Below are 24,522 nucleotides of genomic sequence, written 5' to 3'. Positions count from 1 at the left end.
CATGCTGGAATAGGTGAGGGAGGACAGCCTACTCATAAATCTTTCTCTCTCTATTCTATAGGATATAAGAGTGCATTATTCATCGGAAATGTCTCGGATGGGTGATGGTGTGCCATAGATCCACACGCTGACCATAGTGGAGGAGGCAGCGCTGAAGATCGCAAGGGTGCCATCACATCAAGCCATGGGCAATGGTGAGAAGTGAAGTCATCCAGGGCAGGGTTATTTGAGATCTTAATGTATAAGTGAAAGGTATGGTGGTCACTCCTGCCCAATGTACACAATGGCTGTACAACCACTGGCTCTGCTGAGGTACCTGCACAGTATACCGAGTTCTCAGGGTCAGCAGTTCAAGAAGGCTCAAGGACAACTAGGGATGGGAAATAAATGCTGGCCCAGCCAGCAAAGTCCACATCCTGTGAATGATTAAAAAAAAGGCTTCTTGTGTTACCCATTGGACCAGTTCCAGAGGGGGTGCAGAGAGTATAAGCCCAGTGGTTGCTGGCCTCTTCGGTGGGGAGAGACATTCCTGAGGCAGCACTGTCGCATCATCCGTATGCACCATCTACCAGCACTGACACACTTTCCTCAGTTGGGCTTCAATCTAGCTTTAACAGCGGGCACTGGGTGAAATGCACCTCATGAGTGAGCAGGAGGCAGAGGGTAAGGCAGAGTAAACTGTGGGCAGATACAGCCATGCTCCATTGGGCGAAGATGCTGAAGAAGGGAAAAACAGTTTTGACCAGTCCTCTTATTTCCCAGTTTTTACTGTTTTTTCATTCTGGACAAGGAGGCTATTTCCTGGAGCATCTGAAGCAGATGAGTTCCTGAATGTCAGAGATCCCTGAGGCATTGCGGGCAGACAATGGAGAATCCATCAGTGTATGTATTCTGTTATGTCCCAGGGATTAGAGCGCATGAGCTCCTCCGTTGAGGCAGTGGCCATCCTCTTGGAGAGCCATGTGCAGCACCATTCTGAGTGGGTGCAGGAGAACATCTGATGTGTTCAGAAAGAGTAAGGTCCTTTGGAGCATTCACCACTCAGTGATGTCACTGATGGCACAGAGATGCATGGAGTGCATGTCAACAGCATCCCAGCCAGTAGCTTCATCCAGCAGGTTAGAGTGCCATGAAAGGACTAAGACAGTTGAAGAAGCTGATGAGTGGACTACATCTCAGGGGACACCGACATCAACCCTCACCTCATCTGTCTCTCCAAGTGAGGAACTAACCATGTCACAAGGCCTTGTGGCAGAGGCTGCACCTGTAACAACACAAGTGCAGCAGCCTGTGGAGGAGCCCCCAGGGGCACATTTAAAATGAGGACTGAAGCCACACGCATCTCAGCTGTGAGCTGAGGCAAGAGAGCCTACTTATTGTTTTGCCTCATCCACAGTGCTTCATAACCATAACCAAAGTAGTACTTCTGAGGTGTAGTCGCCATTGTAAAGTAGGAAATTCAGCAGCCAATTTGTGCACTAAGCTCTAACAAACAGTGGTCTGTTAATCTTTTTCCGACATTAATTTGAATTTAGTGCCAAGTGAAGGGAATTGCCAGATGTCCAGCAACAATTATGCCATCAAACAGGCTAAGCAGCCAATCTCATTGAAATATTTTTACAGGCAGTAAACCAATAAGTAAAATACACTCATTATCCTTCATGTTTTTAAAATATTACAGATAATGAAATAAATGATTGGGGCATACATTTCAGAACCTGAAATATCATAAACAAATTTTTTTAAAAAATAACTTATATTAAAAACCTTTGAATTTTTATCAGAATAGAGAAAATTACACTATACACATAGAATTAGTTTTCCAAGACCAGAGATGTCATTCATAAGTAATTATCTTAATACACTGTTAAAACTCCAGTAACGCCTCATTAGCAAGGTGTAACTTTTTAGGGGCCTTTTAACAATAATATTACAGTGTAACAGGTAATGTTCTCATCAGTTCAGTGACCTCTAATTGATTGAAGCCTGTGGGGACTTCAATGGAGAAGCATAAGAGCAGCCTCTGGATTTCCGCTTTTAACTGTGCATGAGAATGTTGACAATTTTGTTGTCATTACTCCTGCAAAATCCAGGTCATTATGTTACAAAGCTATTCAAAATGGCACATTTCTTATATAAATTGTACTAGAAGATTTTCCATGACATTGCTCATGATGATTCAGCGATTTTATAACAATAGGGCTCTAATGCCAAGTGATTTTATTACAGATGCTTATTTAACACCATTGGCAACATTTGAAAGCACTAAAGAGGATTTAAGTCTCACAGTACTGAGATAGAAGCATAGAACCATAGAACACTACAGCACAGAAAAATAGGCCATTCGTCCCTTCTAGTCTGTGCCGAAATATTATTCCGCTAGTCCCATTGACCTGCACCCAGTCCATAACCCTCCAGACCTCTCCCACCCATTATCTATCCAATTTATTCTTAAAACTTAAGAGTGAGCCCGCATTTACCACGTCAGATGGCAGCTCGTTCCACACTCTCACTACTCTGAGTGAAGAAGTTCCCCCTAATGTTCCCCCTAAACCTTTCCTCTTTCACCCTAAAGCCATGTCCTCTCGTGTTTATCTCTCCTAATCTAAGTGAAAAGAGCCTACTCGCATTTACTCTGTCTATACCCCTCATAATTTTGTAAACTTCTATCAAAATTCCCCTCATTCTTCTACGCTCCAAGGAATAAAGTCCTAACCTGTTTAATTTTTCCCTGTAACTCAACTCCTGAAGACCCGGCAGCATCCTAGTAAATCTTCTCTGCACTCTCTCAATCTTACTGATATCCTTCCTGTAGTTAGGCGACCAGAACTGCACACGATACTCCAAAGTTGGCCTCACCAATGTCTTATACAACCTCACCATAACATCCCAACTCCTATACCCAATACTTTGATTTATGAAGGTCAGTATGCCAAAAGCTTTCTTTACAACCCTGTCTACCTGTGACGCCACTTTCAGGGAATTATGTATCTGAACTCCCAGATCCCTTTGTTCCTCCGCACTCCTCAGTGCCCTACCATTTATTGTGTATGTCCTACCTTGGTTTGTCCTTGCAAAATGCAACACCTCACACTTTTCTGCATTAAATTCTATCTGCCATTTTCTGGCCCATTTTTCCAGTTGATCCAGATCCCTCTGCAAGCTTTGAAAGCCTTCCTCGCTGTCCACAATGCCTCCAATCTTAGTGTCATCAGCAAACTTGCTGATCCAATTTACCACAGTATCAACCAGATCATTGATATAGACAACAAACAACAATGGTCCCAGCACAAATCCCTGAGGCACACCACTAGTCACAGGCCTCCAGTCTGAGAAGCGATCATCCACTACCACTCTCTGTCTTCTCCCACACAGCCAATTCCAAATCCAGTTTACAACCTCTCCATGGATACCAATTGTCTGAACATTCTGAACTAACCTCCCATGTGGGACCTTGTCAAAGGCCTTACTAAAGTCCATGTAGACAACATCCACAGCCTTTCCTTCATCTACTTTCTGGTAACCTCTCGAAAAAACTCTACAAGGTTCGTTTAACACGACCTACCACGCACAAAGCCATGCTGACTATCCTTAATCAGCCCTTGACTGTCCAAATAATTGTATATCCGATCTCTCAGAACACCTTCCAATAATTTACCTACTACTGACGTCAGGCTCACTGGCCTGTAATTACCTGGTTTACTTTTGGAGCCTTTTTTAAACAACGGAACAATATGAGCTACCTCCAATCCTCCGGCACCTCACCCGTGGCTAAGGACATTTGAAATATTTCTGCCAGGGTCCCTGCAATTTCTACACTAGTCTCCCTCAAGATCCGAGGGAATATCATGTCAGGCCTGAGGGATTTATCTACCTTTATTCCCTGTAAGGCAGCAAGCACCTCCTCCTCTTTAATCTCTATATGTTCCATGACACTACTGCTTGTTTCCCTTCCTCCCTTATACACTATGTCAGTTTCCTGAGTAAATACTGATGCAAAAAAACTGTTTAAGATCTCCCCCATCTCGTGAGGCTCCACACATAGGCAACCACTCTGATCTTCAAGGGGACCAATTGTGTCCCTTTCTATCCTTTTATTCTTAATATACTTGTAGAAACCCTTCAGGTTTACCTTCACATTATCTGCCAAAGCAACCTCATGTCTTCTTTTTGCCTTCCTGATTTCCTTCTTTAGTATTTTCTTACATTTTCTATACTCTACAAGTACCTCATTTTCTCCTTGTTGCCTATACCTGCTATACATCTCTCTCTTCTTCTTAACCAGATCGCCAATATCCCTTGAAAACCAAGGTTCCCTATGCCTGTTAACTTTGCTTTTAATCCTGACAGGAACATGCAAACTCTGCACTCTCAAAATTTCGGCTTTGAATGCCTTCCACTTACTGAAGGCATTTCACAGTCCAGAAGTATTTGGAGGGGGTCCAAATGTTTCAAGAACACTGGAAGCAGAGGTTCAATGAGCCAAGCTCTGAGATTGAGGATCACTCAATGAAATCCTATGGGATTTGGGAACATTTGGGAGGATGATTTGGGAGCATTGAGTGTGATTCTGCAGCCAGGGAGTGTTGAGCATGCAGTTTGGTGATTTTAAGCTTTGAGAAGGGGTTCGCAGGCCCTGGGCTGATAGAAACCTCCTCAAGAAAGGGTTTTCATTCCTTAAAAGTATGGATTGTGTATAACAATGTGCAAAGGAGCCTACACATCAAATCAAGGGTATCAGAAAGCATCCATCCTTTGAAAATCAAACTCCCTGACTCAGGGAAGAAAATCATGTCAAGAGATGACATCCAACTGCAGTCAGGCCAAAAAGTATATTTATCTAATTTTTAAAAATGCTTGATATAAAACTCTAAAAGTTATGTTTTACATAATTTCACTAGCCTCACTGCATCTCTGCAGAAAAATAAGATTGGAAAAATATAGACACAATTTAAACGATGAGATTAATAACAAAATCCATGCAAATCTACAAATTCATATTTGCCCTGCACAAGATTTCCAACCTCAGTCTTTTCAGATTCTTGAAAGATCTAACTTCAATCATAAATCTGTATAGAGGTCAACATCATTCATTCTAATTTAAGTCTCAGTACATTCAGATTTTGAAAATTTCTCTTGAAGCCATAAAGCTATATTTGATTCTGTAATCAGATATCATAAAGCACCATCAGTAAATTCTGAAACTACATAAATGAAACAAATCACACTTGAAACACTCCACAATGACTGCATTTGTCATCTAATTTTCAGAGGCTAATTTTGAGCACCATTATGGTACCAAAATGGGCACATATATATTGCAACCGAGGGATAAATTAGGTGGGAACCATTTTTTAAAATTGCTCTTGTGATTGCCCTGAGGATATTGAGTCAATCATATATATAAGGGTTGAAATTACAGTGACAAATAAGGTCCATTTCAAGTCACAAAGATACTTGTTCATGTATCACACTCAGGATGCCTTTTAGAATTCATTAGGACGAAGATTATTCTATCCCATTAATGGCCATTAAGAATCCTATAGATTGTGAGGAACTTTTAGGAAAAGGATAGAAAACTTTGAGATTTCATAACCAAATGAGCAACAGTTAATGTTTAAACAGAAAAACAACTGCAAAAGACTTATCTACTGGAACTGACATTCACAGTGCACTGATGGCCTCGGGCACTGATAATATTAATTGAGTTACTAAGGTCAAAGAATAGAAGCTTCAATTTCTAAACTGATCATGCATAGATTCTGACTGTGATAGAGGCCCACAAGGTAAAAACATAGGCCACATTTTTTATCTTGGGGATGACTAAAATTCCCACAGGTGACAATGTGGGAGGAGCAGGGCCTGTCTAATGTGTAAATCACCAGCTTTCTGAGAGGTGAGGTGAGAGTGACTGCCCTTGACATCAAGGCAGCATTTGACCGAGTGTGGCATCAAGGAGCCCAGCAAAACTGGAGTCAGTGGAAATCAGGGGGAAACTCTCCACCGGTTGGAGTCATACCTAGCACAAAGGAAGATGGTTATGGTTGTTAGAGATCAGTCATTTCATCTCCAGGACATCACTGCAGGAGTTTCTTAGGGTAGTGTCCTCAGCCTAACCACCTTCAGTTGCTTCATCAATGACCTTCCTTCCATCATAAGGTCAGAAGTGGGGATGTTCGCTGATGATTACACAATGTTCAACACCATTTATAACTCCTCAGATACTGAAGCAGTCCATGTCCAAATGCAGCAAGGCCTGGAAAATATCCAGGCTTGGGCTGACAAGTGAAAAGTAACATTCACACCACACAAGTGTCAGGGAATGATTATCTCCAACAAGAGAGAATCCAACCATCGCTCCATGTCGTTCAATGGCATTACCATCACTGAATTCCCCTCTATCAACATCTTGGGGATTACCATTGGGCAGAAACTGAACTGAACTAGCCATATAAATATTGTAGCTACAAGAGCAGGTCAAAGGCTAGGAATTGTGTGACAAGTAACTCGCCTCCTGACTCCCCAAAGCCTGTCCACCATCTACAAGGCACAGGCCAGGAATGTGGTGGAATACTCCCCACTTGCCTGGATGTGTGCAGCTCCTACAACACTGAAGAAACTGGACACCATCCAGGACAAAGCAGTCCGCATGGTTGGCACATCAACAGACGTTCACTCCCTCCACCACCGACGCACAGTAGCAGCAATGTGTACCATCTAATAAGATGCACTGCGGGAATTCACCAAGGCTCCTTCGACAGTACCTACCAAACCCATGGCCACTATCACTTAGAAGGACAAGTGCAGCAGATAGATGGGAACACCACCACCTGGAAGTTCCCTTCCACGTCACTCACCATCCAGACTTGGAAATATATCACCATTCCTTCACTGTCGCTGGGTCAAAATCTTGGAACTCCCTTCCTAACAGCACTTTGGGTGTACCTACACTACACGGACTGCAGTAATTCAAGAAGGCAGCTCACCACCACCTTCTCAAGGGCAAATAGGGATAGGCAATAAACGCTGGCCCAGCCATCGAAGCCCACATCCCGTGAATGAATAAAAAATATTAGAGATCTCTGAGGTTCTGAGGGATCTGGGTGTCCTAGTGCATGAGTCGCAATCGGCTCATATGTAGGTACAGCAAGTAATTCAGAAAGCTAATAGAATGTTATTGTTTATTGCAAGGGGAATTGAATACAAAAGTAGGGAAGTTAAGCTTCAGTTCTACTGAATACTGGAATAATGTGTACAGTATTGTTCTCCTTATTTAAGGATGGATACAAATGCATTAGAAGCAGTTCAGAGAAAGTTTACTAAACTGATATCAGGAATGGGCAGGATATCCTATGAGGAAGGGTTGGACAGGCTAGGCTTGCTTCCGTTGGAGTTTAGAAAAGTAAGAGGTGACTTGATTGATGTGGAAAGGATGTTTCCTCTTGTGGGAGAACTAGAACTAGGGGTCATTGTTTAAAAATAAGGGGTCGCCCAGAGATGAGAAGAATTATTTTCTCTCAGAGGGTAGTGAGTCTTTGGAACTCCCTTCCTCAAAAGGCAGTGGAAGCAGAGTCTTTGAATGTTTTCAAGGCAGAGGTAGATAGCTTCTTGATAAACAAGGGGGTGAAGGGTTACTGGGGGTAGGCGGGAGGTTACAGTCAGATCAGCCATGATCTTATTGAATGGTGGAGCAGGCTCGAAAGGCCAATTGGCTTACTCCTGCTCCTAATTCATATGTTTGTATGTTCAGGCTAACAGAGGGAGCCGGGCAGAAGGGAGCAAACACCAATAGTCAATATGAACGCTGACAGTTGGCATGTAGATGCCTTTTTAAGCTGTTTTAATGCAGCATTTAAAACCTGTTATTCATGTTGTTAAGGAATCATGTTTTTAGCTTTTTAATGCCTGTCTTGAATGTTTGAACCACCCTTTTGGCCAGCCCGTTTGAGGAAGGGTGGTACGGTGAAGTTTTCACATGAGTGATACTGTTGAGGCTGATAAACCGTTGAAACTCAGCACTCGTAAATGCTGTGCTGTTATCAGAAATGGTTACTCCTGGTAATCCGTTAATGGCAAAACTTTGATGTAGCTTCTCAATTGTAGCAGTTGATGTTAGTGACTTCACCTCTTATACGTCCATCCATTTTGATTGGGCATCGACAATGAGCAGAAACGTTCACATGAAAAGTCCAACGTAGTGAATGTGTAACCACACCCAGGGTCTGCTAGGCCACTCCCAAGGCTGTAACGAAGCTGTTGAAGGTAACTTCTGCAGTTCTGACATTGCACACAATTCTTCACTAAACTCTCTATTTCGCCATCCATCCCATGCCTCCATAGGTAGTTGCGTGCTATGGTCTTCAGCTGGGATATTCCTGGATGCGCGCTGTGTAGTTCAATTAACAGTGGCTGACTTTCCTTTAGAGGAACTATCACTCATGCTTCCCACGATGAGATGCCATCCTGGCTGGTTATTTCATGTCTTATGTTGAAGTACGGTTTCATTTAATCAGATACGGGCTTCTGTGACCAACCATGCAGCACTTGTTCTCGTACTTGAGATAGGACTGGGTCTCGACTTGTCCAGTGTCTGATCTGTCTAACACATACCAACGAGAAATCTAAGAAATTTAACAGTAAAACAAGTTCCTGTGGGACGTGCTCATCATTTTCTTGTAAAGTGCATTAGCGTTTGCAATTTGATTGCCAGGCTTGTGTACAAAAGTGTACTCATATGCTGCCAGGATAAAAGCCTAACATTGTATTCTTGCCGAGGCTATGGGTGCTATGGGTGCTCTCACTGAACAATCCTAGCAATGGTTTGTGGTCTGAAACAATTGTGGAATGGCAGTGTGTATGCACTGGTGAAATTTCTTGACACCAAAGATGATGGACAGGCCTTTTTCTACCTGTGAGTATTTCTTTTCCGCTGTGGCAAGCGTTCTTGATACATAACCAATTGGCTGTTCCATGAGAGAGGATCTGTAGGAGGATGTGTTACATGCCAGCACCAATTCTTTTGTCTGGTCATAATGCACTAATAGGTTGGACAAGTGCAAGAATTGTTTCACCTTTTGGATATTTCTTTCTGGGACAGCTCCCAAGACCAATGTTTGTTCTTTTTGAGGAGGAAAACAGTGGGGGGCAGCACTGTAGACAAATTGGGTAAGAACTGGCATAATAGTTGACCATTCCTAAGAATGATTTGAGCTCTGAGGCATTCTTTGTGCAGGTGCCTGTCTTATGGCTCTCACTTTTTCCTCAACCAGGTGGAGGCCCTGTGAATCTACTCAGTGATCCAAATAGATTACCTCCCTCGCTTGGAACGTGCACCTTTTTTTTAAACACACTCCAGCTTGCAAGAAACGTTTTAAGACTTATTCAAAGTTTGCTAAATGTTTTTTTTTCAGTGAATCCTGTCACCAATACATCATCTAAATAGACTACAACCCGGGGAAGCCCCTGCAGTAAGCTTTCCATTGCTCTGTGGAAGATGGCACAAGCTGAGGAGACGCTGCAAGGCAATCGAGTATATTGATACAACCCTTTGTGGGTATTAATTGCAACAAATTCCCAGGAGGCCTACTCTAGCTCTTGTTGTTGATATGCATGACTCATATCAAGCTTCGTGTAGGTGGTTCCACCTGCCAGCTTGGCATACAGGTCTTCAAATTTTGGACCGGGGTTCTGTCTAGCTTAACTACTTTATTAACCGTCTGTTATGTTTTGGCTATGGGTCGTTTTGCTCGTAAACCGGTTGCACGCTTATCTGTTGGCAGGCGGGTCGATTACAATATACTGCAGATGCAGAGGCCAATATGAAATGAAGCACATACTATTTATTTACACAAACAACAGCGCATTAACATGTGTACTTCTCCAGCCAGATCACACTCTAGACTAACATTAACATGGTAGCCCTCGCTACACAGCTATTGCAGTCACATGGTCAATCTGCTCACAGTCTCTTAAAGGCATATTACACTTCAGACTATCACACCGTCACTTTGTAGTCTCCACAAATTCAGACACTTTGATCAGGCTTAAGGATGGGGACTATTGGCGCTGCCCATTCAGAGAACTGCACAGGTTGTATAACACCCAGTTTTTCTAGTCTGTCCAGTTCAGTGTCGACTTTTTCTTGCAGTGTGTATGGTACTGGTCTCGCCTTCATGAATCGAAGGGTTGCCTCCGGATCCACATGAATTTTTGCCTGCAGTCCCTGGATCTACCTTGAAGACTATGGCGTGCTTTCGAAGTAGCTCTGGTAATGCACTTGCTCTCAACTAGAAAATTTCTGCCCATTCTAATTTTAGCCAGTTTTGCTCCAGGAGGTTTGGCCCCTCACTTGCTACCACCATCAAAGATAGCTTTGTCGATTGGCTTCCATAATGGACAATTACTCTGCTTATGCCTTTGGCTTGTATGTCTTCACCCGTGTATGTTTTTAATTGGGCAGCTGTTTCTTTTAAATTTAATTGACGTTCATCATTATTCAGATATCTGAAGGTATGTTCCCCAATTACTGCAGCGGAAGTTCCTGTGTCCTGTGTCTAACAGGTCTGACATTTACTTTCAGTGTTACAAATATTGGTTCTGTCTTTCCAGCTTTCAGATTAAACAATGAGTAGATGTTTGAATTTGTTGTTTCAGCCTCTTCTACATTGTAGATCCCACTGGGCTTTTTCCTTTGTTTACAAACCTGCTTGCACTGCCTCATTATATGTCTACTTTTGTGACAATAATAACATTCAATTTTTTTAAACTGCCAATCGTTAAAAGACTGCTTGTTTCCACTTTTATTGAAATTATGTTTTGATTTCACTGCTAAGTTACTCTTCCTTATTTTTCAGCTAGCCTCCTCTCTTCCCCCGTAATCTCGTTGGTGTGGATAAAGAACGTGAGACGTCCGATGTAATGAGACTAACTGTCCACGACTGGATCGAAAGGATCAATTCTTCCAAATTGTGGAATTTCGAGAGGGAATTACTTTGTCAATTCGAACAGAACTTCAACTTACAATTACTGGTCAAGTAACACTGTTGATTTCTTTTCACTTGATTTCTTCTGTAAAACTTGTTTTATCCTCATTGCCAGTTTGTTATGAGCAGTGGCTGAGTTGGTGCTATTGATAGAATTGATCAGCAGGCACTTCTTAGGTGGAAACTTTAAGGGGAGAATTTTCTCCCCGTCGGCGGGCCAGTTGGGAGTGGGCGGCACAGGCGGGCAAGGAGCTGATCACCACCCGCGATCAACTGCACGCCGCCATTTTGTGTGGGTGAGCCAATTAAGGCCCACCCAGCATGACGCGCACCCAGAAATGCTCAGCAAGGAGCTGCCTCAGGGAGATTAAGTTCAGTTTTAAAGATGGAAAAAATAAAAAAATAAAATGATTCAGACATGTCCCCTCATATGTGACACTGTCACATGAGCTGGGACATTTTTATGAATTTTCATGAAAAATTTCATTTAATTAATAAACCATTCATGAGACCTCATCCCGTCCATGGATGAGGTTTCATGAAAAATGCAAAGGCCGCCTGGGCTCTTCGCTTGCCCGCCAACCTTAAGGTTGGACAGGCAGCCCTGACCATGTTACTTTAATTAGTTTATTAATGGCCTTAACAGGCCTTTGACAGTTCGGTGGGCACGCAGCCGACTCTGGTGCGCGCCCGCCGAACGGAAGATCAGAATGACACGCTGTGACATCGGGACGCACGCCCAATGTCACCATGCGTCATTTTATGTGTCGGCGTGGGAGACCCCTGCATGCCGAACAGAAGATTCTGCCCTAAGTTTACTTACAAGGTACTCAGCAGCAACCATGTGTGCTTTCAACTGAAACTCCATCTCTACACTACTGACTACTGAGGTAGCCTGTGCTACTCTCCTATTGGGTACTAAAGTTCAGGTGACCTTACTTAGTAAGCATTATTCTTAAAGGCATGTTACACACTAAACAAAACCATAATTACCATACCCACAAAGAGCCCAGCCGGCGAAAAGGGCTGCTTCCACGGAAAGACTTAGAATATTGTGAGCAATTTTGGGCCCCGTATCTCAGGAAGGATGTGCTGGCCCTGGAGAGGGTCCGAAGGAGGTTCACAAGAATGATCACAGGAATGAGAGGCTTAACATATGAGGAACATCTGAGGACTCTGGGTCTATAATCGATGCAGTTTAGAAGGATGAGGGGGGATCTGATTGAAACTTACAGAATACTGAAAGGCCTGGGTAGAGTGGACGAGGGGAAGATGTTTCCATTAGTAGGAGAGTCTAGGACCCAAGGGCACAGCCTCAGAGTAAAGGGAAGACCTTTTAGAACAGAGATGAGGAGAAACTTCTTTAGCCAGAGAGTGGTGAATCTATGGAATTCATTGCCACAGAAGGCTATGGAGGCCAGGTCATTGAGTGTATTTAAGACCGAGATAGATAGGTTCTTGATTGGTAAGGGGATCAAAGGTTAAGGGGAGAAGGCGGGAGAATGGTGTTGAGAAACTTATCAGCCATGATTGAATGGTGGAGCAGACTCGATGGGCCGAATGGCCTAATTTCTGCTCCTATGTCTTATGGTCTTATGATTATGTCTTGCCCTCCAAACTACCCTCCTTACCCCTCTCATTGGGGGCTGCACCCAGTTATCTCTCCTGCAGGGCCTCTGTCACTGTTCATCGTCCTGAGCCTCCTGAAGTACCAGCAGTGGCCACTGGTCCCAGTGGCGCTGGTGGTACCAAAAAGCTGCCAGCCAATCATGGTAGGATCTTCATCCTGAAGGCCCCAGGGCCACCAACACCAGGCAGGTATGTGCCTGATCGAGATTTAATTGCACTTGGGCTCCCGGAAATGGCCATTATGATGTTGCCACTACCTTGCAGCCACTGAACAGGGCCACAACCAAGGCCATTAGATTCAGCGCTTAATGTACAAATTCCCTCCCTGGCCCCTAATGAGAAATAAGGGGAAGAAAGAAATATTTTCAACAATTGGAAGGTCATTTGGAACATTTTGTCAAAGATGGTTATTAACTGAGACCCATGGCCGATGATTGCCGACTTTTAACCATAAGTGATAAAGGACTTATACTGACTGTGCAGCAGCATCAATGGTGTTATTACCAGTACTAGCAAAGACTAACTACAGAAAGAGAAGTTTAAAAAAATCAGAACTATTGCTCCAGCAGTTGCTGCTGTTTTCATGTCAGTTTTCAGTCTCTGTTCTTCCATAGCATCCCATGACATAAAAACCTACACCACCGCGAATTAATGAGGCCACAACCCCACAGGCTTGTAAATGGTAAAGATGCTTTGAGAGATCAGGATGTGAGCCTTTCTTTGTAGTAGTCAGTCACTGCTCTGCCCTTGTAGCCATGCTGCTGAGAGGTCACAATTATAGTAAAGTGGGCAGCTTTGTCTGTCACATCATAGAAAGTACATTAAAGCTTAAGAGAATATACAGTGTACCTTCACCTGGATGATTTTTAGGTTGGGAAACTACACTAATGGGGAGAGACTTGAAATATAAAATATAACAGTTACTTAAAAGAAAATGAAGGATTTTGATCGAGTCAATTTGAAAAGATCAATTTTTCTGGGTGAGAAGTAAGCCTTGAAAGGTCATCATCAGTTTTAAATCCTCACCAAGAGAGCAAGAACAGAAGTAGAAAGCAATCTTTTTTTACAGAAAATAGTTGAATCATTCAATTCTTTGCCACAGGGAGTAACTGAGGTACAGACTGTTGTATCCTTTAATAGAAAATTGGATAATTATTTGAAGCATTAGAAGCTGCAGACCTATGAGGAAAGAGCAGAACTATAAGATTAGTTTTGATTGTACTAGCCAGGCTGAATGGCATCTTTCTGTGTCATAAACATTTATGGTTCTATATGCCTGGTCCAGTTGAGCTTTTGGTCAATGGTTGTCCCAAGTTATTTCCAATGGTAGAATTGGCAATGGTGATGCCACTGAAGGTCAGGAGGAGCTGGTTAGGATTTTGTTTTCAGAGATGGTCAATACCAAGCACTGACATGCAGGACATTCAAGCCTGGACATTGTCCAAGTCCTTTTGCAAGCCTTAATAAGCTGCTTTATATTAGGAGGAGTTGTGAATGGAGCTGAACATTAATGCATCCGAAAAGAGCTTATTTCCAATTTGGTTACACGTGGCAATTGAAGCAATTCTTCCTGTTATAACTGTGAGTCAGAAGCCTTACAATAAAAAGGACAAGCACATATTTTGTATTTTAATATGTTAGACTGTGATTTTTACACAGTCTATAAATCGTACTTAACTAGAACAGATTAAATGGAGCAAAGCTTCTAGAGTGTTTGCCGACTGTGGATATCAATCTATTAAGGACAATGTTTTGTCTCTGTTATAAAAAAATACATGGGTGCACACAGGACCTAATGGAACAAAAAAGTGGTCAGTCCCATTGTGACACTACTTCTGCCAATTAAATAAAAGAAAGGCCCGCTTGACAGGAAGCTTCATTTGAATGGTAAAATGAGAATGGGGAAGTCCTGAGCACAAATTCCTGGGGCAGAATTTTGACCACGGCGGACGGGCTCAGCGGGGGCAGGTGGGGGTGGGCAGGAAGCCAACTGCCACCCATGATCGAGGCTGGAAGGTGATTTTATTCTGGCCCATTCAGCGTGAACTGCGAGCAGCAGCGCTCAGCACTGCCTGTGTTTGGGGGGGTGGGGGGGGGGGGCGCAGAGGAGGGCAAGTGGGGTGAGTGTGAACTTCGCACATACACGTAAATGCGCACTTGAGAATCTGCCTGAAGCACAGAGCTGCCTCAGGGAGATGAAGAGTTTTCAAAAAACAAAGAATTGAAAACGTTATGAAACATGTCCCCTCATGTTTTTTTTAATTTTTAAAAAATTATCTTATTTTTATTTGATGTTGGAAACCTCATCCCGCCCATGGATGAGGTTTCCAAAAAAATGCAAAGGCTGCTTGCCCTTTTTGCCTGCCCGCCAACCGTGAGGTTGGACAAGCAGCGAAAAATTCAACTTAATTGATACTTCAATGGCCTTAACAGGCATTTTAATTGTCGGTGGACACGCTGCCGATTCCTGCACCCGCCCGCTGACCAAACTATCGTGCAACTGCACATTGACGTTGGGATGCTCACTTGATATCAACGCACGTCATTTCACGCTTGAGCGGGTCAGGCGCGTGTCCTCCCACCGAAGTGAAAATTCTGCCCCTGACTTTTATGCATGCAGATCATTCAATATTAATTGCACACACCTGCATTGGGATTCCCAGGGTTGCTAGGATCCGGAAATAAACATGGAAGTTCATTTAAAGGGCAAAGTAACATAGAAGTCTTTTAGGGCATTTCAGGGTTATTTTTTCCCATTGAACTGTTGTGCTGTTTTATTTCCATATGGGCACCAATATTGCCATTTATGGGTTCCTCATTGGAATTTACTTAGATTTTTGGAGGAAAAAGAGACAGACCAAGAAACACTTAGGCTACATTGAAGGTTCTGTGTTCCACCACCTGGAAGTTCCTCTCCAAGTCACTCACCATCTTGACTTGGAAATATCTCACCGTTCCTTCACTGTCGCTGGGTCAAAATCCTGGAACTCCCTTCCTAACAGCACTGTGGGTGTACCTACACCACATGGACTACAGCAGTTCAAGAAGGCAGCTCACCACCACCTTCTCAAGGCCAACTAGGGATGGGAAATAAATGCTGGCCCAGCCAGCAAAGCCCACATCCCATAAATGAACTTTTAAAAGTCATCCATTAGGTCTTGTGCTGTCATTTTAGCAGGTAGAGATGAACATGCATACATACATACATATCCTTTACCTTCATTTTGACTTGCCACTTCTGAGCCCTCTTCCTCTTTCACTCTTGACAAACACTGCCAATTAACTGATAAGATTTTTTGTTCCCCATTCTGCTGGTTCCCTTCATTTTTCTGCATCCCTTTAATTCTCACAATCATTCACCTGCATGACAAGAGCGCTATCTGAAAATGTCCAAATCTGCACCTGGTGTTGTGAATAATTATGCAAATAAGATGGTCAACAAAAATTAAATGCTATTAGCAAATTGCAAATCTGCCAAGATCTGCACTTCTCAGAACAGAACCATATCAGGGCATGAGAATCTGTGTGTACGGTGAATATATTTTAAGGCAGCTGCGTTATGTAGATTCTATTTGCATACACTGTGAACACTTGTCACTGTAGCCACATTTACAGATAAGTGCTTAATCTAGATTATATTTCATTAAATAAGAAACCTTTTACAACAGAGATTAATGGCTGAATAAGATAAGTGGCTGTATAAGGCAACTGGCTGTATAAGCACAAAAGTTCCACTAAACATGATAATGTACTGCAGCTATTTTTATTAGGTCAGTGCATTCATTTAAATGCCTAGTGCTGTATTATAAAAATATTATTATATAAAAAATTTTGATTCTACCTTTCTTTCAAAGCCAAAATGTCACTTTAATGCCAGTGTGTTGCTGGGTTAAGCAATGTCGCAAAATTATTTGTGCTTCCATATTATATCAAAATACTTTTCCATGCAAGTGGAACTCTGACTTCTAAGTGCTCTTAACTCGAACAATAGCCATTATCCAAAATTGGTTTTGTTAAGAGGCTTTGTAAAATAAGGAAAGAGCAGTGAATAAAAATGTAAATAAGCAGAGTTTGTTTTTGTTATATTTACGGGTAGTTGCTTTTCGTTTTCTACAACAGCTGAGATTTGACGCAAGATCTTCCACCTCACTGCATGATTGTCAATACCTATAGGATACATCAAATTATTATTTTAAATAAGTTACATTGAACAATATAGACCTGAGATGATAACATTTCACTCCCAGTATGGCATTCATTTGATGGGAGCACTGACTGGAGATGTGGGTACTTGTGACCTATTTGCCTAATCTGTGGAATTCCTGCTTTTCTAACCATTGAGGTCAAAAATAGAAAAATTGTGATAATCTCAAATTGAATGTGTTGGCCTCATAACATAATCTTTAATTCCAAAACTGAGAGAATGTTTCAGGATAATTTTTTTTTCATAGCAGTCAGTTTCCTTTGACTCCTAATTGTGCTGTGCTTTGCTGGCTATATTAGGAAGAGATAAACGAGTTAATAAATTTAAAAGCTAAAATTACCCCTTCTAGCCTCTGGAACCTAGGGCAGGATTTTAATGTGGACTTCAGTACCTTGATATTAGGACCAAATAGTGTCCTGAGTGTCATAATATGCCTTCAAGGGATAGCAGCATGCCCTCACTAGAAGGGAAGTCATGTGATCCAGTCTCAGTTTCACAATGGCCTGTGAGCAGAAAACATCTCACACAGCCCTGCTGCTGATGTCTTCAAGCTTTCTATCCATGTATATATGTGCTCAAGTGCCTATTTTGATTAAATGAACCACAATGTGTTTGCACAATCCCTTGTGAGCGATTGGTGCCTTTATATCATGATAAAAAACATGACACTGAGCCTGCAGTATCTTGCAACGAGACTGGCAGTGCAACATTGCTGGAGGTGGCCTACTATCTAAGGGCTGGCAGTGGGGAGAGGTGGGCACAGCTGAGGCAGGTCAAAGACTGTGAGGGTGCCTCAATGAGGAGTTGACCTCATTTATCTGTGAAGCATTCAATAAAAAAAGGGATCTAGTCTGGTAGGTCAAGTGGGGTGGGAGGGGAAATCCATCTGCTGGATTGGTATCTATTGCGGCCTTCTATAATTGCAGTCCCCACTTTGCAGCAAGGAGACTCTGGCTCCGATGACCAATCTGCTGTAGGGAAGCTTTCTCCATGGAATGACGGCCTTCTCATGCTGCTCAGTCCAGCAAATTGCCAGCAAGCCTGATAAATCAACCCTAATGAGGCCTTAGTATAATTTGGCTGCCTGCCTCTAGGAATGTATCAGGAAGCAATCCCGACACAGCTCCCCAATATTTTCCTGGTGCCCCCTCACCCCACCCCGCCTCCAACCCCATCTTCACAGGACTGGGAAAATTCTGCCCCTAGTGTTTCTTTCCCAATAGCTGATTTGTGTGTCATCATTTTTTAATTACTTTGTTTCATTTTAATTAAAGAAGCAAACAGAGTTTTTTTGATGTCTGGCAGATTAATTTGCTGATTTCAGCTTCTAATAGCTGCATTAATGTGAACAGTGCAGGCTTCCTGTAATCTGATAGAGATAATAGGCCTGTGAATTTTTGATTAATTTACAAATGTCTAGTTACACCTTCACTGAAGGAGCTGGTTGTTCAGAACTTCACAAAGTTAGCAAAACTTCAAACTGAATTGTGGAAATCCTGTCTATTTTCATTCTTGTGTAAATGTGTTAATTTGAAATTTGCATACGTAGCACGGTCAACTATATTCACAATAAGATCAATAAATGTATCTTGTGGCTTTTAAAGACAGCTCAGTGGATTTTTTTTTATATTCATTCATGGGTGGCATTTATTGCCCATCCCTAATTGCCCTTGTTCAGAGGCCATTTTTAAGAATCAACCACATTGCTGTGGTCTGGAGTCACATGTCGGCCAGGCCAGGTAAGGGCAGCAGATTTCCTTCCCTAAAGAGCATTAGTGAACCAGATACACCCTATTGTTAGGAAATACTGAAGTGTCCAAATAGATATACTTCAGGGTACTGTAGCATCGTGGCTATGTTAATAATCTAATAATTCAGAGGTCTGGCCTAATGATCCAAAGCTGTGGGGCAGAATTTTTAGCTTGGTGGGTGGGCGCGCGTCCAATCCCCTTGAACATTAAATAAAGCGCGTTGACGTTAGCTGAGCAGGTTGACGTTAACATGCGCTCTTGTGATATTTCACTAGGAGGGCATGTGATGGAGACAGAGGCGTGCCCGCAAATAATTAAGTGGCCAGTTAAAGCCCTTGAGACACTAATTGTCTCTGAATTTATGTAGTTTGTGCAATTTTTAGGACATTCCACGAGCAAACCGGGCAGGCCACAATTTGCAAAACCTCATCCAAGGGCGGGATAAGAGGGGTCATTGGCCTTGTCACAGCGATTACTGAGGAGTGCAGGATATAACTTGCTGCTAGTTGCAACTGAGAACAGGGCAGCTTTATTTTGCTTCAGAGCTGTATTCAGAGAATTTAGAGGCTTCAGTTCAGGACCCAACTGTTGTTTTCCAGGTCCCCAGAGGATTCAGACTGCGTGGGGCCTTCCAGGTATCAGACAGCCTTCCCTTACCCTGGGAATGGCAATTGTGGTCTTCGCTGGAGGCATCTCCTCTGAGGAGGAAGAAAGGGCCAGAAGGGGGACGAGGCCAGGTGTCCTTATTCAGCTTCCAGGGGAGTGACCTTTGGTGAGAGAGGCGCAGGCGCAAGGGTTGCAGGGCCAACAGGAAGTCCAAGGCAGAAGGGGCCACGGAAGACCCTTGCCAGGATTTACAGGCAGCGATGCAGATACCTCAATATGTCTGAGGTGCAATACCGACAGAGTCTCCAGCTCTCAAGGAAGACAGTAACCTCCATCTGTCAGATGATCAGGCCTGAGATCAGCTCCAACAGCATGGCTGGAAACCCCATGCCAGTGGCACTGAAGGTCACAGTGGCCCTCAACTTCTATGCCTCCGGCTCTTTGCAGGGGTCAGTGGGGGATCTTTGCAGAGTTTCCCAATCAGCTGTCCACAGCTGCATCAAACTGGTGACAGATGCTCGGTTCAGGCGTGCATTGACTTCCATTCACTACCGTACGGATGAGGCCAGTCAGGCAGGGCGAGCCAGAGGCTTCGCGGTGATTACTGGGTTCCCTGTGTCCAGGGTGCAATTGACTGCACACATGTGGCCAAAAAGGTGCCAGCAGGTGAATCGGGTGCCTTTGTCAACAGGAAGGGCTTCAACTCCATGAACGTGCAGATATTGTGTGATCACAAGATGCTGATTCTACAAGTCTGTGCAAGGTACCCAGGCAGCTCCCATGACGCCTACATCCTCAGACACTCCCAGGTGCCGGGGCTCTTCAGTGCTCCAGCCCGGCTGGATGGGTGGCTGCTGGGTGACAAGGGCTATCTCCTCAGAAGGTGGCTCATGAAGTCTCTCTGCCACCCAAGAACAGAGGCTGAGCAGCAGTACAATAGGAGCCATGCTTCCACAATGGCGGTGGTGGGCAGAACCATAAGTCTTCTCACAATGTGCTTCCAATGCCTGGACCGTTTGGGGGGGCGCACTCCAATACCCCCCAAATCGTGTGTCACTGATCCTGGCTGCATGCTGTGCTTTCCACAATATGGCACTGGCAAGGAGGAACCCAGTGAAGGAAGAAGATTTTGATGCAGCTGCATAGGCAACAGATGATGAGCCCCATGGTGAGTCTGAGGACGAGCACGGTGAGGAGACCACTGAGTGCATAGGCGCTGACCTGGGTAATTTCCAGGGAGGCAGGGACACACGGGACGATTTGATCCAACGCTCCTTCAGCTAGCCCGCCAAATAAGAACCACCACCACATGCCAGGGCTGCAGGCTCCATACTCAATCCCTGACAGGACCTTTCCTTGGCCACCAACATACACTATGTGTCTTTGCAATAAAGCTTCAGGAGACACATGTCCATCATAAAATCATGGCTAACCCTGCACCTACAGAACAAATGAAGCATCCAGAGGCCAGCTGTACAAAATAACATCTCATTTACTTGTGATTGTGAAACATTGCTGAAATTAACACTGACCAGTGTTTTCCATCACACCATTACAAAAAGAAAAGAAAAATGGGGGAACCAAATATCACCCGTGATAAGCCCGTGTTGTGTTTAAGGTGCTTTAAGTTTTCGGTTGTTGGTGCTGTGTCTAGGTGCTTCCCCTTTGCTGGCACTGGCATTGGAGACAGTCTGCTCACTCTGCTGTCTTGTTGGCTTTGATGACCTTGGCAGACGTCCTTTGGCCTGTGGAGCCCACGCTGGCCGTACCTGGGAGGGAGCTGCCAGTGCCACGGCTGGCATCTCGCCAGTCACCAAAGCCTCATCGGATGTCAAGGTCACTGGCAGAGGAGCGGAGGAGCTGCTGCATCATCTGGAGAGCCCTGAGGGGAGCCCACAAATACGACAGGCAGCTTGTGCACCAATGTCAAGTTGCTTTAGACTTCCCTGCTCACCATTATGGACGGGCACCTAGCTGTGATACTGGGTGTCCAATCCATCTCCCACACTGACACTGACCAGCTGAGGTCATTGCTTGTGTGTGGGCTTGCAGATCCGAGATCATCCCCAGGAACACCTGATTACGTCCCTGGAGGAGCCGCTCCATGAAAGTTGCCACTTTCTCCATGAAGGAGGCTTTGCGCTCGGCCACGAAGGTCAACGTTGTGCTTATGCTCTGCATGGATTCCTCAACAACGGATACCATGGCATGCATTCCCTCATGTATCTCCGCCAGATCCTCCTGCACACCCTGTTGGACTTCCAGCATCTGCTGCCTCAGGGACGACTCCAGAGGCACAACATCAGCCATCAATTGATCATTGTCCTGATCCCTAGCAGTTTCTGACTGTCGGCACCCTGGACACTCTTGCTGAGCATGGTGGTCCTCAGGGGTCAAGGGTGAGCCTTCAGGCTCCTCATAACGACCGCCTGTTGGTGAACCTAAAAGGGAGGAGATGTCATTGGTTTAAGTCATGAAACTGTCACTGTGCATGCCTGGCACCCTGTGAGACAGAGATCCACACCGTGGTGCCCTCATCTTTTGATTAGTCATAGGGATTCCAGGCTCGAGGCTCATATCAATATAGGGACAACACTGGAATGGTAGCAAAAACCCACATTCTCACCTCAGTGATCTGCACTCTTACCTCCCTCTGGCACCCCAACCACTTGACCGAAATGCATGGCGCCTCTCCAACTCCAGGGCCTCCTGCTCATATCACGTGAGGGTTAGGAGGTGTGGGGGTCCTATGCCAGTCCGTGACCTCTCTGCATTGTTATGAGATGCTTTCGCCTGAAAGGGCAGAGGAGCATTGATTGGTCCACCCTCTACCTGCTGCACCATTGCAGCCTGGCCACTCCCACCTGAGGAACACTTGGCAGACCTCAGCCGATTCATGACCTAGGAGCTGCAAGGCACTCAGTCCAAGTAGCCAGGGCTCACCCTTTTGGCCAGCTCCTGCCACATTGACATTTACCACTCACACTCTAACACCTCTGAGGTGCACGGGGGAGGGCGGCAGGGTGCGCAGCTCTTAATTGTTCTGCAAAGTGACCCATGCCAACACAGTACTTACCCTTCCTGATCGCATCAGATCGTTGAAACTCTTCCAGCACTGCACCTATGTGCACCTCACCACGTCTTGGCTGCTGACCCCGGATGCCACCTCCTCCTGGGCCTTTTTTCTGAGGTGGGGGGGGGCCTCCTCCATCCGTCCCTGGGGCCAAGGGTTTCTCTCCTCGCTGCCACCTCCTCCAGGCGGGCTGCAAGGCACTCATTCGAAAAACGCGGAGCCAGTTGCCCTCTGCCAGCCTGCCCTCCTGCCTGCTGTGCCCACCCACTACATTTTCCATTCACAGCACTTCCGCATCCTTCGGTGGCAGCCTTCCAAGGACTGCCCAGGCCGCATTTGAATCAGCTGCCAGCGCCATTGGACCCAGTGGACATCATGCCCCCGCCCCCACCCGCCTGTTCGTGTTCATTCCCAGGCCGCGTATCATGCTGGGCAGGCCTTAATTGGCCCACCCGCGTAAAATTGCGGCGCGCTGCCGATCGCGGGCAGCAGTCCGCTTCCCGAGCGCCCTGCCCCGCCGATCCCACACACCAAGGGTAAAGTTCTTCCCATGGAGTAGAATTTTCCCAGTCAAGTGGGTGAGTTTTGTTGCATGTGGGAATTAAATCCCCAGAAACTGATGTCCAATCTATGTCACTTTGGGGAGGCAGTGGCATAGTGGTATTGGCATTGGACTGGTAATCCTGAGACCCAGAATAATAGCATTGGGCTCTGTGTTTGAATCCCACCATGGCAAATGGTGAAATTTGAGTTCAATAAAAATCTGGAGTTAAAAGCCTAATGATGACCATAAAACCATTGTCAACTGTTGTAAAAACCCAACTGGTTCACGAATGTCTTTTAGGGAAAGAAATCTGCTGTCCTTACCTGGTCTAGCCTACATGTGACTCCAGACTCATTGTGGTTGACTCTTAATTACCCTTGTTCAGAGAGCAATTAGGGATGGACAATAAATGCTGGCCTAGTCAGTGATCCCTACATCTAGTGAATAAATAAAAAACAAATCCCAACCTCATCCTGCCCCCTTCCAGTATTATACGGGGTGGTTTCATATACAGCAGGTGTCTGGCAGGAAAGCAAGCACCCTGCTTCAGCTGCACTTCCCTGCTAGCAGCCCTCAACATGGCATGGGAGCAGCTTATGCAGCTCCATCCACCATGGATACAAGGAAGCAACAGTCTGAGGGTGAGAGAGAGAGTTGGCTATTCAGAAGGGAATGTGAGGTGCCTGCATAGAGAGGAATAAGTGGAGCTGCAAGGTGTGTTTTTGTTATTTTTCATGTGATGCCACCTTATTGCCGACCTCGAGTGGCTTTTGAGAAGGTGTTGGTGAGCCGCCTTCTTAAACTGCTGCAACCCATGTTGTAAGAAATTGGAGTCTTTAATAAACAGATATCACAGAATCACAGAGTGCAGAAGAAGCCCTTCGGCCCATCGAGTCTGCACCAACACGTGAAAACCACCTGCCCTATCTACCTAATTCCATTTGCCAGCACTTGGCCCATAGCCTTGAATGTTATGATGTGCCAAGTGCTCATCCAGGTACTTTTTAAAGGATTTGAGGCAACCCGCCTCCACCACCCTCTCAGGCAGTGCATTCCAGACCATCACCACCCTCTGGGTAAAAAAGTTTTTCCTCACATCTCCCCTAAACCTCCTGCCCCTCACCTTGAACTGTGTCTCCTCGTGACTGACCCTTTAACTAAAGGGAACAGCTGCTCCCTATCCACCCTGTCCATGCCCCTCATAATCTTGTACACCTCGATCAAGTCGCCCCTCAATCTTCTCTGCTTCAACAAAAACAACCTAAGTCTATCCAACCTCTCTTCATAACTTAAATGTTTCATCCCAGGCAACATCCTGGTGAATCTCCTCTGCACCTCCTCCACTGCAATCACATCCCTCCTATAATGTGGCGACCAGAACTGCACACAGTAGTCCAGCTGTGGCCTCACCAAGGTTCTATACAACTCCAACATGACCTCCCTACTTTTGTAATCTATGCCTCGATTGATAAAGGCACATATGCTTTTTTCACCACCCCACTAACATGCCCCTCTGCCTTCAAAGATCTGTAGACACACACGCCAAGGACCATTTGTTCCTCAGAACTTCCGAGTGTCATACCGTTCATTGAATAATTCCTTGTCAAATTGCTCCTCCCAAAGTGTATCACCTCACACTTTTCAGGGTTAACTTCCATCTGCCACTTATCTGCCCATTTGATCATCCCGTCTATATCTTCCTTCAGCCCAAGACACTCAACGTCACTGCTAAC

The sequence above is a fragment of the Carcharodon carcharias genome, chromosome 6, assembly GCF_017639515.1.
Source record: "Carcharodon carcharias isolate sCarCar2 chromosome 6, sCarCar2.pri, whole genome shotgun sequence".
Classification (NCBI taxonomy): domain Eukaryota; kingdom Metazoa; phylum Chordata; class Chondrichthyes; order Lamniformes; family Lamnidae; genus Carcharodon; species Carcharodon carcharias.
Note: the sequence above shows the minus strand (reverse complement) of the source record.